At 36.0% G+C, this 16566-nt stretch overlaps 1 protein-coding gene across 1 annotated transcript in view; it reads right to left on the reverse strand.

The window, feature by feature from the left end:
* LOC134205441 (serine/threonine-protein kinase Smg1-like) overlaps positions 1-16566 on the reverse strand; it is a 103720-nt gene that overhangs the window by 27752 nt on the left and 59402 nt on the right.

A 16566-nucleotide genomic window follows, 5' to 3' on the forward strand; every position in this document is an offset into this window, starting at 1 on the left:
TTGCTACAACAAGTTGCATTCGACGGGAATGTTTTCTTCTTGTTCACTATTGAGTTTCATAATGATGGCACTTCTCAAAAAATAGTAAATATTCAAAGAGTTATGAGACATCCTTATTTCGTAACAAATAAGCTATCGATTTTCTAGGTTATGTTCTCCCAAGACACAATTTATTCGAAACCGGCACACTGACAGCATAGAATACACAGCTTACACGGAAGAAAAAACTTCACAAAGAAACATAGAAACCCATTAATGAGTTAAAAAGTACCTATTTTAAGATTTCATGTATACACTGCAAATTCTCGTTTATTTTTTCAAAATGACCTAAGAAACATATTTTCATGAATGAATTTTAATATTGCGATCAACAGACCAATATGATAGCTTTTGATTGCAGTACACAAATTTATTCATGAATAAAAGGTGACATATGTTCTTTTTAAAAGTTAAGCGTCATTTCTGCCATTTCTTTCCCCTATGGGCCGATGTGAGCAGTGAGAAGTGAAAAGTGAGACGTGAGAAGTGCGAAGTGAGGAGTGAAAAAAAAGAAGTAAGAAATGAAAAATGAGAAATGAAAAATCACCAGATGATCTGAAATGAAAACAAAAATGTTTTTCCAAATTTAATCTAGACTATCCTTTGAAAAGAGCTGAAATTTTTTTTGCTAATATTTTCAAATGGATATAATAGAAAAACGACGCATCCCACAAAAAAGTGTTGTATGGGTGACCATCGCAAAATCAGTCAAACTTTCTAGTGAAAATATGGGAAACAATCCAAATTGAGCCCTACACTGAAAAAAATCAGTTTAAAAATTTTAAAGTCGATTTGCGAAAAAACGCCCTTTTTTATTTAAATGAAATTTTGTCTCAAGATAGGTGATTATGTTCCCTACCAACCGTCCATACATCGCAAGCTGGGCACTCTTAAGGAAAAAAGTTTTTCTAACAAAAACTTTTTCTTGTCGGAATTATTTTCAGTGTATTTTCATCTGAAATTAAACCAATGAAAGCCATCGTTATAGAACCCCAAGCAAATCTATTTTATGAAACATTGTCTAATTTAGTCACTAAATATAGTTTGTTTTTAAATTAAGAGTAATATTAAGAAGGGTTTATATCTTCAAAAAAATATTATATTCCATTATTAGCTTCTTTAGTTGCGACCAGTTACGACCAAAACATTGTACTCTGCCTGACTGTACAGGAATACTTAATATGAGTATATATGTATACATATGTTAAATCCACCCTTTTAAAGACACTGAAAAAATCAATTCCGTCAAGAAAAAGTTTTGTTAGAAAACTTTTTCCCTTAAAAGTGCCTGGCTTGCGATGTATGGACGGTTGGTAGGGAATATAATCACCTATCTTGAGACAAATTTTCTTCCAAATCAAAAGAGCGTTTTTTTGCAAATTGACTTTTATTTTTTAAATTGATTTTTAGTGTAGGGTTTTATTTAGAGTTTTTCTAAAAGTTTTTGTAGAAAGGTTTAATGATTTTGCGACAGTCACCCATACAACACTTTTGTGTAAAAAGCGTCGTTTATCGATTATATCCATTTGAAAAAATCAGTAAAAACAAGTTTGACCCTTTTCAAAAGATAGTCTGCATCAGATTTGGAAAACCTAAGTATGCACTTTTCTTTTTACAGCACCTTTTAAGTATTGACCAATAAATTGACAAAAAGTCAACTTAACAATAAGAACACTTGCAAGTTCCCAAAAAGTCCTATTTGGCTTCATGCATTTCTATTACATTTCTCGCATAACTTCTCAAAAGGACCTAAGTAACATTTTTTCATGAATTCTCGGTTATCTTTTCAAAAGCACCTAATTTTTCATGAATTAATTTGAACACTGCAATCAATAGTTTTCATGTTGTTCTGTTGATTGCAGTACTCAAATTAATTCATTAAAAAAATGTTACTTAGGCCCTTTTGAAAAGTTATGCGAGATTTATAGTACAGCAAAAAGCCATCTAGTAGAAAATCTAGATGGATTATTCCATTGCTGACAAACGTTCATTTCGAACCAAAAACCGCAAGTTGCTGGTTGATTTTTTGTCATATACTCTGTCTCGCTCAAACCAACAGCGAATAATCTAACGACTACTTTCACGAACACTTTATTGTCAGATTTTCTGGATATGATACACTGCGCGGCGTTTGTAATGTTCCCAAATGGGTACTTGCACAAAACTTCACGCGGCGAATGACTGTCGAAAGGTACGGCCGCGACAAACGATACACCTCATCCATAAGAATCAAGTAAACGGGGTGCAGAAAGCGCGGCGGTACCTTTCATGAAAGGTTCGCCGCGTGCAATTTTGAAAATCAGGCAATAAGGACCAGCCACTTTAACCGACCGTGTCCATTTAGCAAGTATGGTGTTGAATATAATCTGTAGATTAAAAACAGTTTAATAAAGTATAAAAACTCAGCAAGTAACCGCACAATATTGAGTAAAACAAATTAAGTGTGTAGCATTTCCACATTCAATGAATAAATTTCGCACCGTGTATACTGACAGCATTAAAGTTTGTGTTGCTTCTTTCGTGCTTTATTGATGATGCTAACCTCTCAAGCAAAGCTTTCCAAAGCTTCAAATGTGGAACACGAAAACTAACACACGCGCTATAGAGACCGAAGCCGATGACTTTTATCCGCTCGCATCAACACAGTTGTAAAAATTTCATCGTTGGAAATAAAAATTGCATTCGTACATGCTTTCTCGTGCGCTCGTTACGTTTGCTGCCATTTTTTTCCTGCTTTGGAAGGAAAGAAGAGGCGTGTCATTGAGGCTAACTGCTTATTGGGTTGGGTGGTTTGGGTGGAATGATGGTGTAGTTTGGGCATTTGGGTGATTTGAACTTAACGTTCGTTTTCATACACCTCATTATTTCCATATTATGCGGCTTTTTCCATTGATATTTATGTGAATTGTGTTGTTAATTTTCACAAATGTACTTGTACAATTATTACACAAAGGCATGCAAAATCAATGGATGACATACAACTAGTTTTATTGAACTTTAATATTACATTGGTGAAAAACACTACGTGGGAATCGGCCCTAAAACAATTGTAGACGCGCTGTCTGGACAGTTAATCCATATTGTATTTTATAATGTATTTTTTAAAACGTGCCGCTGCGCTAATTATTGTACTATTTACCCACGATCGCATATTTGTAACATATGCATTTTTTCCTTTCTCGTACAACAAAGTTGTACCGAAAGGCTATATGATTGCTCCAAAAAAACTTTTGATAGAAAGCCCGGAGACCCATAGTGTTATATACCGATCTACTCAGCTCGACAAACTGAGGTGATGTCTGTTTTTTTTGTGTATATATGTGTATGTGTACAAATTTTGTAGACACACGTTTTAGAACTTAGAATTATCCGATTTACTCGCAACAAGTTGCATTCGACAGGGAATTGTTTGCTATTGAAAATGGGCCCGATCATTGCTTTTCGGAATTATTGAAAAATCATTGTTTTTTCCCACAGGTCCCCCTTGGAAAAAAAATCAAAAAACAATTGTTTTTGAATGGTGGCAAGGCAAAAATATTAAAAATGATCGAAAAAATGTGATCTATTCACCCAAAGAGCTTTTTTGACCTTTTTAAAGTGATTTTTTCAATATATTTTAAATGCACGAGAAAGGCATCATCACTGCTAGGTGGATTAATCTGGGTTTTGCTGATTACTTCAGACTGTAGCTCCGTTATAAACAAAATGATGGTTAAAAATTTTGATGAAAATGTGATTAATAAATGCAATGACGAGAAGGTAGCTGTAGCTGCTATTTATTCACTATTACGTTGTGTATTCGATTATATGCTTTAGGTATAATTGCTCTCTCAATGGGAAAATAGCGTACCGGAGTATCGGATTATTGTTTATACCAAAATGTTCATACCATTATTTTATTCGTTATTGCAGGTCTATGAATAATTTGTTTAAGGTTACGGATGTGAAGAATATAAACATAATGTATTAACCCTTTATAAGGCAGTGATAACTATATTGCCATCAACAAATGATACGTTTTTCTGATTATTTACAATAGTTTTATTAATTATTCACCTTGCAGAGGGTATATTTGCTACCTAGTAACACTCCAGATGATACTTGGCCAGTAAAATTGAGAACAGTTTTATACGAATTGAGCATAATTTTAAAGTCAAAGAAGGATTTTTAGTTGTAATTCGTTAAAAAACCGACAGACATATTTTACCTCGTTGATATTTAATATGTTGAATCTCCTGTTATGTAGTGGAAAATTATGTAGAGAAAAATTATTCGCCTTTCTTGTATATTTGGGTTTTGCAGTTTTGGCGAAATCGCGGTTTATCCCAAAGGATCCCCTCTTGGGAGGAAAATACAAAAATGTTAGTCAACTCTTGTGCGATTTGATTCTTTATTTTAAAATAAAAGGTTCCAAATCGCAATAAATTTTCTATTGGACTTTTTACAAAGTGTTTCCATATTTTCTTGTTCTATTACATTTGAATGGCATAATTGATAATTCAAATGTAACACAATCACTGTTATCCAGAACGCCACTTAGAACCAGTATAACAGTTTATCGGGAAACACGGATTGGCATAATTACCGGAAATATTCCAGAGCGCTAAAATTCCTTCACGGCAATCCACATTGCCATCGCCATTCATCACAAGCTTCTAATCACATAAATTTATTGATGGATTAACTGTCATTTTTAAAATAAACAATTAACAGAAGAAAAATCTGACTTCCCCATTCAATTTATATAATAAGAAACAAAATAACACTAATAACAAAATTCAAAAGATAAAATCTGTATGAAATCTGATAGGCGAGATGGCGAAAAAAAAAAGAAATCTGATAAAATATTTATATTTCTGCCTATCAGCTGGCAGTGCGAACTGAAAACAAAACAGATGATAGGGCTTGAGATCTCACTAACACCATCATACTGACTCGATCCCGATTCGTTTTTCGTTCGGTTATTCAGAGTCGGGGTCGGACCTGACCCAGGTCTAAAACCGAAAACGACATTAGATTAGTCACTCTTTTTCGCATCGGTCACTATTTTCGGTTATCATTTTGGTGGCTGCATTCCGTATCGGTGACGTTCGACGTTTGATAGTTCATCAAATAGTAGCGCTGTGGTCGCAGTGATTAAAATACCCAACAAGGAAAAAAAAAGCGCTGTTATTTGGCCAATTTGGTCACCTATCAGCTGCGCTACTGTTTTAGCAGCGCGTTTAGTAGAGACCGGTAAAGTATCAAGTAATGATACTGCGCTGACAAACGGTTTATATTTGCTCACCACCGGTAATCGTAATCTTATGGTCCAATGCACCGAATGAACACAATGACGTTTGAGCCGAGCGCTGTTTACTAAAAAAGAACACTTGCATGAACTCGATGAATGAAAAAGTATTCATTCTATGTAAACAGCGCACCGCTCAAACGTCAATGATGAACTCGGTGCATTGGACCATACAGTTTACTTTTCAGTTAACGAATGCCGTTCGATAACTGCAACGCATTCTAGACGTCAAACGGTTGTCAATCGACGTCAGACGCAATAAAAGTGCATCTAAGCAATGCAGCTGTCATTGAGTTTGACACCAGTTTGAAGTTTAGCGATCCGATAACTGCAAAACTGTTGCAACTATCGAATTGCAGTTAAAAAGCATTGCAGTTAAATGACTTGCAGTTATCGAACGTCTATACTGTACTACAAAAGTTCAATGTACATAATGAATGCAGTGGTTCATCCCGAACAAAAAATAAATGAAAATTTTATCATCATAATACCTGATGACATGCCTGGTAACATGTATCCTTGTTCCTTTACAGAAATGAAGCTTATGTAATCTTGTAATCTTGTAATATCAACGCACCCTCTGACCATAGCCTATCTGCGTTGTATTTAAATACCACTGAGCGATACGTCTACTGGGCAACACGTCCGGTGTGCACTGCACTAAGATCTCCTTAGATGCAACCGGACCGAGATCTTACTTAAGGCTCCCAAGGGTCCGTTTCGTTGTGATATGTTGCCATAAAATAGAAATATATGCACTTGCTTTTCTAATCTACGGGAATATTTAAATTTACTAATGATATTGATTAGTGACAAGTAAATTCATTCATCGATCAGATTAGAACGAGCTCAGTGCAATTAAAATATAAACGCAATACTTATCTGCAATTCACAGAAGATGTTGGGATTGTCCTTGAAGTAATCACGTTGTGAACACAGACTTCCTGTATTGACGGTGGTTGTTATGAATATGAATACCACTGCTGATACCGGAACAATAAGATTTTCTTCATCACTGGTCGTCTGGAAAGAGGTAGATAAAAGAATTGGGCCGCTTTCACTCGCCGGCCCGCAAAACATTAGTAAGTAATTAATCTTACTACAAAGACAAAAATACAGTTCTAATAATTCTGTCTTTATTAATGGATATCACACATGCCCATCTGATACTCAACCAAAACATATACTCAATACTTAATAAAATGATAACTGTATATAGTTTCTATTATTGTCCATATATACCTACTATTCAATCTAGGATTCCAAATCGGATAAATTAATTCAGTTGCTAACTAAAAGCTTATCCTCAACGCTTTGGCTGTCAATAGTCTCCACAATATGAACCTTAAAGGTTATAACTTTGTTCAATCCTACATCTGTTTATATTAAAACTCAATCCTAACTGCCCTGAAACCGCTTTCAACACATAACTGCCCTGAGCACAGCCACTACATGCGACCCACAGGACCCCAATCGAGGACGGCCTACACTATACCGTTGTGAGCTTACACCTCTCCTGGGCTGTGCGACGCTGAAAACATGCTCCTAACGTTTGATGCCTAAAAATAAAAATAATTAAACTAATTACACTAAATCTTACACTTTTGATCGAACTCGGCTGACATTCGCGTTAAACAATGTGTTCCATGAGTGCTGATCACTCATGATAACGCCCCGAATCGGCGAATAAAATTCAGTTTAACGCAGAGTTTAAACCCTCTCTTGCGCTAAGTAATGCTGAAAACCTAACTTCTAGGAATTTGATTCGTAGAAACAAATTATACTGAAATTGGTGCGTGGCAAAATAAGTTATACTATTAGCTAATTTAGTTAAACCCTGACTACCCCACATTATACTGGCCCGTTTGGAGTCATCCAGTGGCACTTGGTCTTAGCATTCGTTTTCTTTTTAAATTCTATAACAATTAACCACGCTTACCCCCATATTAGTAATATGTAGAACGAATGCTTGACTATTACTATACTAAGTATAGTAAAAGACCGGAAGTAATAATTGGGCCAGCCACCACCTTTACAGAAATGAAGCTTATGATAAATAAAATACTGCTGCTTGCTGGTCACTGATTCAAGATCGTTCAGTGGCTACCATTGGCCAATCTTACCAACGGGATATAATAAAAACTGATGCAGGTATTTTTTTCTTTTCTTCTCGACGCATTTTTTCTAATAAAACTGACATTCTTTTATAATTTACATTTTTCACAGGTTTATATCTATATGTATTGTCTATTCGGAACAAAGTTAGTACGCGTTTTAAACCGATGTTGGATTTTTCTCCAGATACAGGCAACCCACTTAATTTTGGAAGTAGTGCGCTGGATTCGTCTAAAGATATGCTAAACAACCGAAGGAAAATAAAATAATTTTGTAAAACAATTAATTGTATTGTATTTTTATTGTAATATTGGAGTATAATGCATTCTAAATCCTGTTGTAATTCTATTGTAAAACAATAGAAACAGTAATTGAAAATGATATTTTAATGATATTTTTTATCCGGGTAACTATTGGTTTCGAAAATAGTTTCGGTACATATTTGGAAAATTAGCAATCCCTTAACCACTACTAGTTCTGGCATGCTGCATAAAAATTGTTACCAAAACACGGTTACAATACCTTCGTTGAGAATCAACATACTTTCATCCAAAAAAATAACAACTTCAAAAACTAACGAAAATTTAACTCCGCATGTAGTGCCAACAAAGGGGAATAGACATCTATTTTATTAGTAAAAATGACTATTCCTCCTTTAATAGTGTATTTACTAACGCTATTGTGGAACCCCGAATCCGAGCGAAATTTTATCGGGTAACCCAACCCCGAGGGCGAAGTCGAAAGAAAAAGAAGGATGAGAGGGTGAAAAGTCAGTCGGTAATAGACTATTAACGTGTTCAGAAGTGTCTCTCAAGTCGCCAACAACACCGACAAGCAAGTCGCCATCTTTACCACCCGGTTTGGCCGAAGTTCACGCTCCTAGAAGGTTGTGCCTAGGTTGCGACTGGCTGAGAAATACGAAGCTATCGCCCTCAGAGGATTTCCGTTGAACAGAAAAAGACGATTGTACGACAATTCCCCGAATGCAATTTCCCCGAATGAAATTTCCCCGAATAACAATTCCCCGAACGTAACATTTCCCCGAATGTAACAATTCCCCGAATGCAACATTTCCCCGAATGCAACATTTCCCCGAATTGTTTCCAAAGTGCAGATAAAACTAAAACTGAAAAAGAAATATGAGTCGTTTAACATATACTTGGTCACATAATTGGCTTTTGACATTATTTTGAGCTGTAACAAAATTGAGGGTCGCGGGACAATTCACTTAAAAATAGTAAAAAAATAAGATGCTGGGTCATTGGGCCGAAGACCCTTATGCCGAAACGTCATTAGGCCAAGTGAGAAGTAATAAGTGAGAAATGATTAGTGAGAAGTGAAAAGTGAGACGTGAGAAGTGAGAAGAGCGTAATGAGAAGTGAGTAATGAGAAATGAGAAGTGAGAAAAGTTAAACGAAATGTGAAAAGTGAGAAGTTAGAAGTGAGAAATGAGAATTTAGAGGTGAGTAGTGTGTAGTGAGTAGTGGAAAGTGAGAAGTGAGACACGAGAAGTAAGAAGTGGAAAATGAGAAATGGGAAGGAAGTACATAGTAAGAAGTGAGAAGTGGAAAATATGATGCGAGACGTGTGATGTGAGGAGCAAGAAAGGGTGAAATACGACGGGAGATGTAGGAAGAGAGAATGGAAAAATAAGGAAGGAGGATAGAGATAAAGGAAGAAAATTAATACGTTTTCCGGTATAAGGCGTAGGAAAAGGATAATGTTTTTTTTTTATAATCGTTTCGCCCGGTATTGGGGGAATACGAGTTATAATGCCTTATTAAAATGAACACTTTTGCCCGATATAAGACAAAGAGGGTAGATGGACCCTTCTTCAATTGAACACGTTTGCCTGGAGTAAAGCGTAGGAAGGAGATAATGCCTTCTTTGAATGATCGCGTCTAAGCAATGTAAGGACAATGTAGGAGATATTGCCTTCTTTAAATGAACACGTCGATGAATTCGATATTTTTTTTAGGTGTATATAATTGATATTTATTGCTAGATGCCATCTCATATATTATATCTATTCCGGGCCAACATCAAAAGAAGAGACTACATTTATCATTACCTTATTGCAGGCAATCTCCTACTTCTAAAAAGGTAATTTCATTCTACTTTGGCATATTTCGAACTAACGCCTAACTCTAATGAATAGATCATATCTACCGTTTTCTTATACCAGGTAGATACAAATTTTCAAAGAAGGAATAACATTCACTTCTTCATTATCCTGGGGAAACACCTACTTCCAAAGTAGATATCAAATTAATCCATTGCGCTATTCCGAGTAGATGCATTATTTTTAAAGAAGGGATCACATTCACCATTGCCTTATTCCGGGCATACGCATTATTTTTTTTAAGGATTCATATCCACGATTACAGTAACTTCCTAAGAAGGGATAGACCTTACATAGGACAAAAGTTTGATTTCACAAATTTTTACCATAATGCTTTCAATCGGAATTTCCGTTCGCGATTCTACTCCACCAAAGAAATTCAGCCTTTGTTCGATTATTTTAGAAAAAAAAATTAATAGGAAAACACTTTAATCTAATATCTTTATAATTTAACAATAAGGAAGATCAAGGACATACAATACTATCGAAAAATATGATCATGTTCGGCATCTCCAAAGAGACACTCTGGAACAAATATTTGAACGCTTCTCTGTTCGGGCGTTTATAACCGATGACAATTATGCGTTTGCAAAAAATACTTTATTTTCGGGGATTTGTTACATTCGGGGAAATTGCATTCGGGGAATTGTTACATTCGGGGAAATTGCATTCGGGAAAATTGCATTCGGGGAATTGGTTTTCGGGAAATTGTCGTACAATCGAAAAAGACGACATCGGACCAAGCGCTTGGTGAGTCCTCCGACTTCCGCGACAAAGCCGTTCGCCTTCCACCATTGTGGAAATCTGATCTGCGTGGACACGACTTCAAGTCAAGCCCGAATTCCGTTCGACGACCATCTCAAGAACCTGGCCGACTCCGATACGGTGGCCACCGCCACAGCAACGCCACCCATCTGCAGAACCTTCCAGAACAACACCGTGGCAAGTACCAAGGCGAAATTAGGTTTCAAAGATCGATATCCTCACGTAAGCATGCCACCCATATAGGCTCCAAAACGCCTTTTGGGTATTGCATCATATTTACCGTGTTTGAGAGAGCCGTAACAAAACAAGACCTAAAATTATGTAGGTTAGGCGAAAAACGTGTCAGAATAATAGATAGGAAGGTAGGAAAAACCGAAATTTTCCACATTTTGATGAAACATCTAACATTTTGACGAGGCAAAACGCCCTAGTAGTGGGACAAACTTACAATGTACTACGCGTCTATACGCACTGTCCACACCAGTATTTTGATTAGTCGACGCGTGATGTTCTTCTTCTTCTTATTGGCATTACATCCCCACACTAGGACAGAGCCGCCTCGCAGCTTAGTGTTCTCATTAAGCACTTCCACAGTTATTAACTGCGAGGTTTCTAAGCCAGGTTACCATTTTTGCATTCGTATATCATGAGGCTAACACGATGATACTTTTATGCCCAGGGAAGTCGAGACAATTTCCAATCCGAAAATTGCCTAGACCGGCACCAGGAATCGAACCCAGCCACCCTCAGCGTGATGTGTTGTTCCTTAAGAGCAGCCAGCTAAAAAGCGTTTTGAAAAAAGCCTCATGAGCTTTCCGGTAACAAAATACATCTCATTGCCGGCTAGGACAGTGATTCGTTAACGTTATATAAAAAGCAGTGTAAAAAGGAACTGGGCAGATTTTTAAATTTATGGAGTTGAGTTATGTCTGATATCTTAAAGGTGCATTAAGCGTACAAACGCTTCACTGGCATATATAACACAGGCCGCGAAATCATCCATTTCGCGAAAGTTATTGGTATATGAGCAGTGGCGGGAAATGTCATTTCGATGTCATGGGACTAATTTGTTAATAATTTCTTACACATGTTATGTACAATTATGTTTTTATATAAACACGTTGCCCTTAAGGACAATCCTCACCGAATACATGTTTATAAGTGCTCGCGTTTTCAAGGGCACACCAATCAATACGGAAACAATGCACAACTGTTATTTTTGATATTTCAATTTTGCTGCGTCGCAACACGCGTGGAATAATAAAAAATGACAGTTGTACGTTACTTTTGTATTGAGTGGTATGTCCTTGAAAACGCGAGTGCTTACAAATTTGAATTCCGCGAGTATTGTCCTTAAAGGACCTTAAAACGTTTGGTATGGTACAATGAGCATATATCGTTTTCCGTCCATTGTAACTTTAACGCCACATGTACACTGAGGAAATTACTAGTTTGATTTTCATAATAATTGCGTATGAAATTTTACAAAAAAAAATATTATGAATTTCATACGATTGTCGTATGAATGCACGTGGTAATCATCATGTGTGTTTTTTTACAATATATTATAATGAATTTCATAAACGCTCCGTATGATAAATGATTTATAACAATATGAAAGTCATACTGTGTTCGTATGAATCCATTATGGTTCTTGTTTTGTTTTATAATGAAATACGTACGGTATCTAGTACTATGTTTGTCATAATCAGCTTTATAGTCTTATTCATGTGTTGAGAAAATTAGGGTTTTTGCAAGTTTTGTTCAATTTTATTTTCATAAGGTTTTCTATTATAATACAAATTTAGTAAAAATGTGTGCAAATATTGTTCTGAAGAAAGTTCCAGATCTGATCCTTGGAATAGCTTGATCCCGAATACAGTTCTCTTAAGGCGATTTTAAAAACTTCTGTTGAAAAACTTTAACGTTCTTCAAGTCGTTGGAATGTTATTCTCTTCTTGAACACTTTTCGCTCAAATGTTTGGGCACTAGCGGTGGCCATATCTTCTAAGTTTCTTCCGCAACATCGACGCCAATTCCCGTAATATTTGAGCGTGCATTCCTAGCCCTTTGAATACTACTGTTAGAAATCTCGGCTGGCTATCTCTGATAACCGTGCGACACATCGGCCACTGCCTTGGATTTATTTTGGTCACCTTCACTTTGACCAGTTTTGTAGACTGATTGGATGTTGCTTATAAAAGTACAGCTTTGGAAGTATGTTGGTCTGTTTTAAGATTCTGTAGAATACAAACTTTACGTTTTTTTTCCGGACCACTTAGAAATTCACGTCCATATGACGTCATAATTTTACGCTACTCCTGAGCGTTGGATAAGGCACCACAAATCTACACTTTTTACCAAAAGATCAAAGTCGCTGTGATCACTCTAAAGCAATATTGATAGCGAAAGGTATATTATTGAAATTTGTTTTATAAATCTAGACCTTTAAACACAGGCAAAGCTTCAGCCGACATTTTGAGACGCAACAGTAACTTCTGTTCGTACGCCATTTTGCTTTCACATTGACATGCGTACACTGAGGATACTGGTCGTAAGACCATCATACGATTCTCTTTTGAAATTTTGCCACAAGAAAATGTATTGATTTTCATACGATTCACTAATAGAATGCATTTCATACGAAAATCTTATGAAATATTTCAAGTTTGTTTAAAAAAAGTGTAACCTGGTTTCGAACCATGGACGTCGTGATTAGGAGGCGTGTGATCACACCACACGCCCACTGACGCTTCAAGGAATCGTTTTGTTGGATATGCGATAAAAGGATAAATTTGACCGAAATATGATCTTAACATTTTCATAGTTCCAATCTTATAAAACATTCTCATAAATTTTGTCGTATGAAAATCTTACGATCAGTATCCTCAGTGTATATTTTTTTTCACAAAAGCTACCTGGTGAAGTTCATAAACGCGTCGTATGAAACTCAATTGATCGGCTTATGAAATACAAACGTGATGCGTATGCGTTACATATCCACTAGGGTGGCTCAAATTAGTATGGGAAAAACTTTTTACAATTTTTTTGATGGGCCACCCTCTTATTCGGTTCTATTTGGTGCCCTGATGCTGTGGACCAAATTTCAGCCAAATCGGTCAATGTTTGGGTGGTGCCAAACTTGTTGGAAGTTTATATGCAAAAAAGTATGCAGAAAATTCCAAAAACAGTGAATTGCAGGACGGCACAACTTACGATGAAGAACTGTGATACTCATCCAGCTTTTCAAGAATTTAATACAGAATGTTCTGCAGAAAACCGCGAGAAGATTAGAGTTTGCCCGGCTAAGTTATTAGCATTTCTCTGAAGAGGGGTTTCAGAAAATTTCGTTTCTTTCTTTCTAGCGTCTCTGTAATATTTTTCGCTTCTCATGACGACGTTATTTAAATGTCTGTCGGCACTTAGTACAAAATAACACCGGCTTATTTTAGGTGAATTGGTAACAGTAACGGTAAATCGATACCTAGTCGGCTACTGAACCTTTTGTTGGAGGCGTCGGACCAGATCATTAGCATTTAAAATTGTTTGCTTCCCATGTGAAGTGTGATCATTAAGATCTCATAAACAACTAACCAATTATTCAGACTGATGACGTATATATCATGTGACGCAACATGCGAGAGCTCCGAATCATGTTGAGTTCTGGCGTAGTAGTGAATTACTTCATTCCAATCCTGTAGTTTTGGTTTTTTCAAACCATTGATAACGCCAGTCATCGTGACGCAAACTTATATTGTCTATAATGAATGTGGCTTGCAGCTAAAACAATAAGCAAATCCGGATTCTGATTGTTGTATTTAAAAATAATGATATCAACTCAAATATTGAATCAATCACATGCTGCAACGAGATAGAAAATAGAAATAAATCCGATTCAATTTCTATCGGCAGTAACAATATATAGATATACTTGACCCTAAACGAAGCTTGCTCACAAATAGCGTAATGCCATAATAAAGAAGCACTTGAAAATAATCTTCAATCTCTTGAATCTTATTACTTCCTGGCAGCAAAAAAAAACTCTTCCCGCCCAAAATAAAACTAGCAAAAACACCCATTAAGTAAGGTGTCCGAAAGTTCGCACACACTAGTGAACTTCTTTTGGCTGCTGCCTCACCCGATATCCCATTAACCACTAAAACCAGCCACAAACGTTGTCTCTCGTTGCTCCACGACGATGACGCCGGAATCGTTCACATCCATCGTCCATTGGCAGCACCAACAGTGTACTTACGGCAGAGATTTCCAACCTATTCGACCAGACATAGAAATAAGTTTTCTCTGATTGACTGGCATGTTTATGTTTCAAATAGTAATTATTAAAGCAACTATTTTTGGAATATCGATTTCAAATATGACAAATACTTTGTAAGATTTGCGATTTGACTTTGCATAATTGGTTCTCGAATTATTATAAACCGATCAAATTACAATAGAGGTTTTAGGGGTACCGATGTTTTACCTATTCTAACCCTAAGTTCGCCTAGTATTTTCAATTTACATTTTTAAATTATATGGGATACACTCTTATTCTGCATGGGTCAACTGTCATTCTACTATGCTAGCGTCATTCTGTCGATAAAATATATAAAATAAGGCAAACAAAATGTGGGTCTTTCACCAAACTGAACATTTTACCTGAAACTTAAATATAACTTAAATAAACTATATAACCTACGCCCCAAATTTTCTTGAAAAAAAAACTGCGTTTCCTCCAATTTTGATAAATCCTGGAGAAATTTCCGAAACAATTCTTGTGGTAATTTTTGAAGGAATTCCAGGGGAAATTCCAGATGGAATTTCTGGAAGAATTCTCGATTGAAATCATGAATTCTTGCAGAAGTTTCTGAAGTAATTTCCGAAGAAAACTTCAAGAGAAATCTAGCAATTGCTTCGGATATTCCATTGGAAATTCCTTCGAAACTAAAGTGGAATGGAATTAAAGTAAAACCCTTCAGAATCTGTCGGATCGTTTATTGTTTTGCAAAATCTGATTGAATTCATCACAATTATATAAATATCTTAAAGATAAATCGTTTGGCTCAAACCTTTGTAGGGGTATGTGGCGGGACCATCATAATCATCATTATCAAGTGAAGTGCTAGAGCTACCATTGTGGCAGCCAATTTTGAACGCTGCCGTGATTCATTTGGAAATTTACTATAGAAAATCTCACAGCAATTCCTTCTGAAATTCCTTTAGAAATTCTTTTCGAAAATCCGTTCAGATTCTCCTTCGAGAAATCTTTAAAGAATTTCATTAAGAAAATCTTCCTAAAATGCTTTTGGAAACTTTTTTTTATAGTGATTTTTTTGTTTATCAGTTATCTTTTTGAAACTCAATCAGGAATAATTAAGAAAATTCCGCTCGCATTCCTTTAGACATTTCTTCAGGGATTCCTCAGGAAATGTTTTTGACAATTTTTCTAGAAATTATTTCGGAAGTTCCTTCAGGAAATCCTTCAACAATTCTATGAAGAAATTCTAACAAATCGTTTGGAATTCTCCTTTTTGGCAAGCATTGTTGTAGTAAAATTATACAAAATTTTTAGAGGAACTCTTTTCGAAATACTTGCAGAAATTCTTTCGGAATTCTTAACGAAAATCTGCGATGTAGACTTTTTCAGCATCCAAGATTTTCAAAACGTTCAGATTTCATGCAGTGTCTGTTATCAAAGCATTAAACATTTTTTACAAACTTGAGCTGTGCTTAACGGAATGTGACTAACTTGCAGTTACTTTTTTCATTGAGATGAAATGTAATCGCAAGCCAGTAACATTGAAATTTTCAACACGAAAAGTGAGATTATCACTTTCTAGCCACTATGATTCATTGAACATTTAAACAAACTTTGATGTGTGACGTTTAAAGCTGATCCAAATTACTTATATGTACCCAATTTTTAAAGAGAAAAATTATAAAAATTTGCAAGCAGTTTTCTAATTCGTACTTTTTTTTTCCAGATGTGCTCGACTTGCGGTTAGTGGCAGTTCAGGCCAGCCGTATTAGCGATTCAAGGTTGCCATAATACGCTAAAGATCTTAATCGACTAAACCCAAACCAAAGTAGCAGAAGTTTTCGGCAAAAGAGAGGACGCTAGCATTCTCGCGTCGATGGCAAGTACTGCTTCCACTACCGGTGATTCAGCGCATCGCCGATTGTAGGTTCTAGAGCAGTTTTTATTGCAGACTAGCGAAACATATAAAGCTTCGCT

The sequence above is a fragment of the Armigeres subalbatus genome, chromosome 1 (assembly GCF_024139115.2).
Source record: "Armigeres subalbatus isolate Guangzhou_Male chromosome 1, GZ_Asu_2, whole genome shotgun sequence".
NCBI classification, from domain to species: domain Eukaryota; kingdom Metazoa; phylum Arthropoda; class Insecta; order Diptera; family Culicidae; genus Armigeres; species Armigeres subalbatus.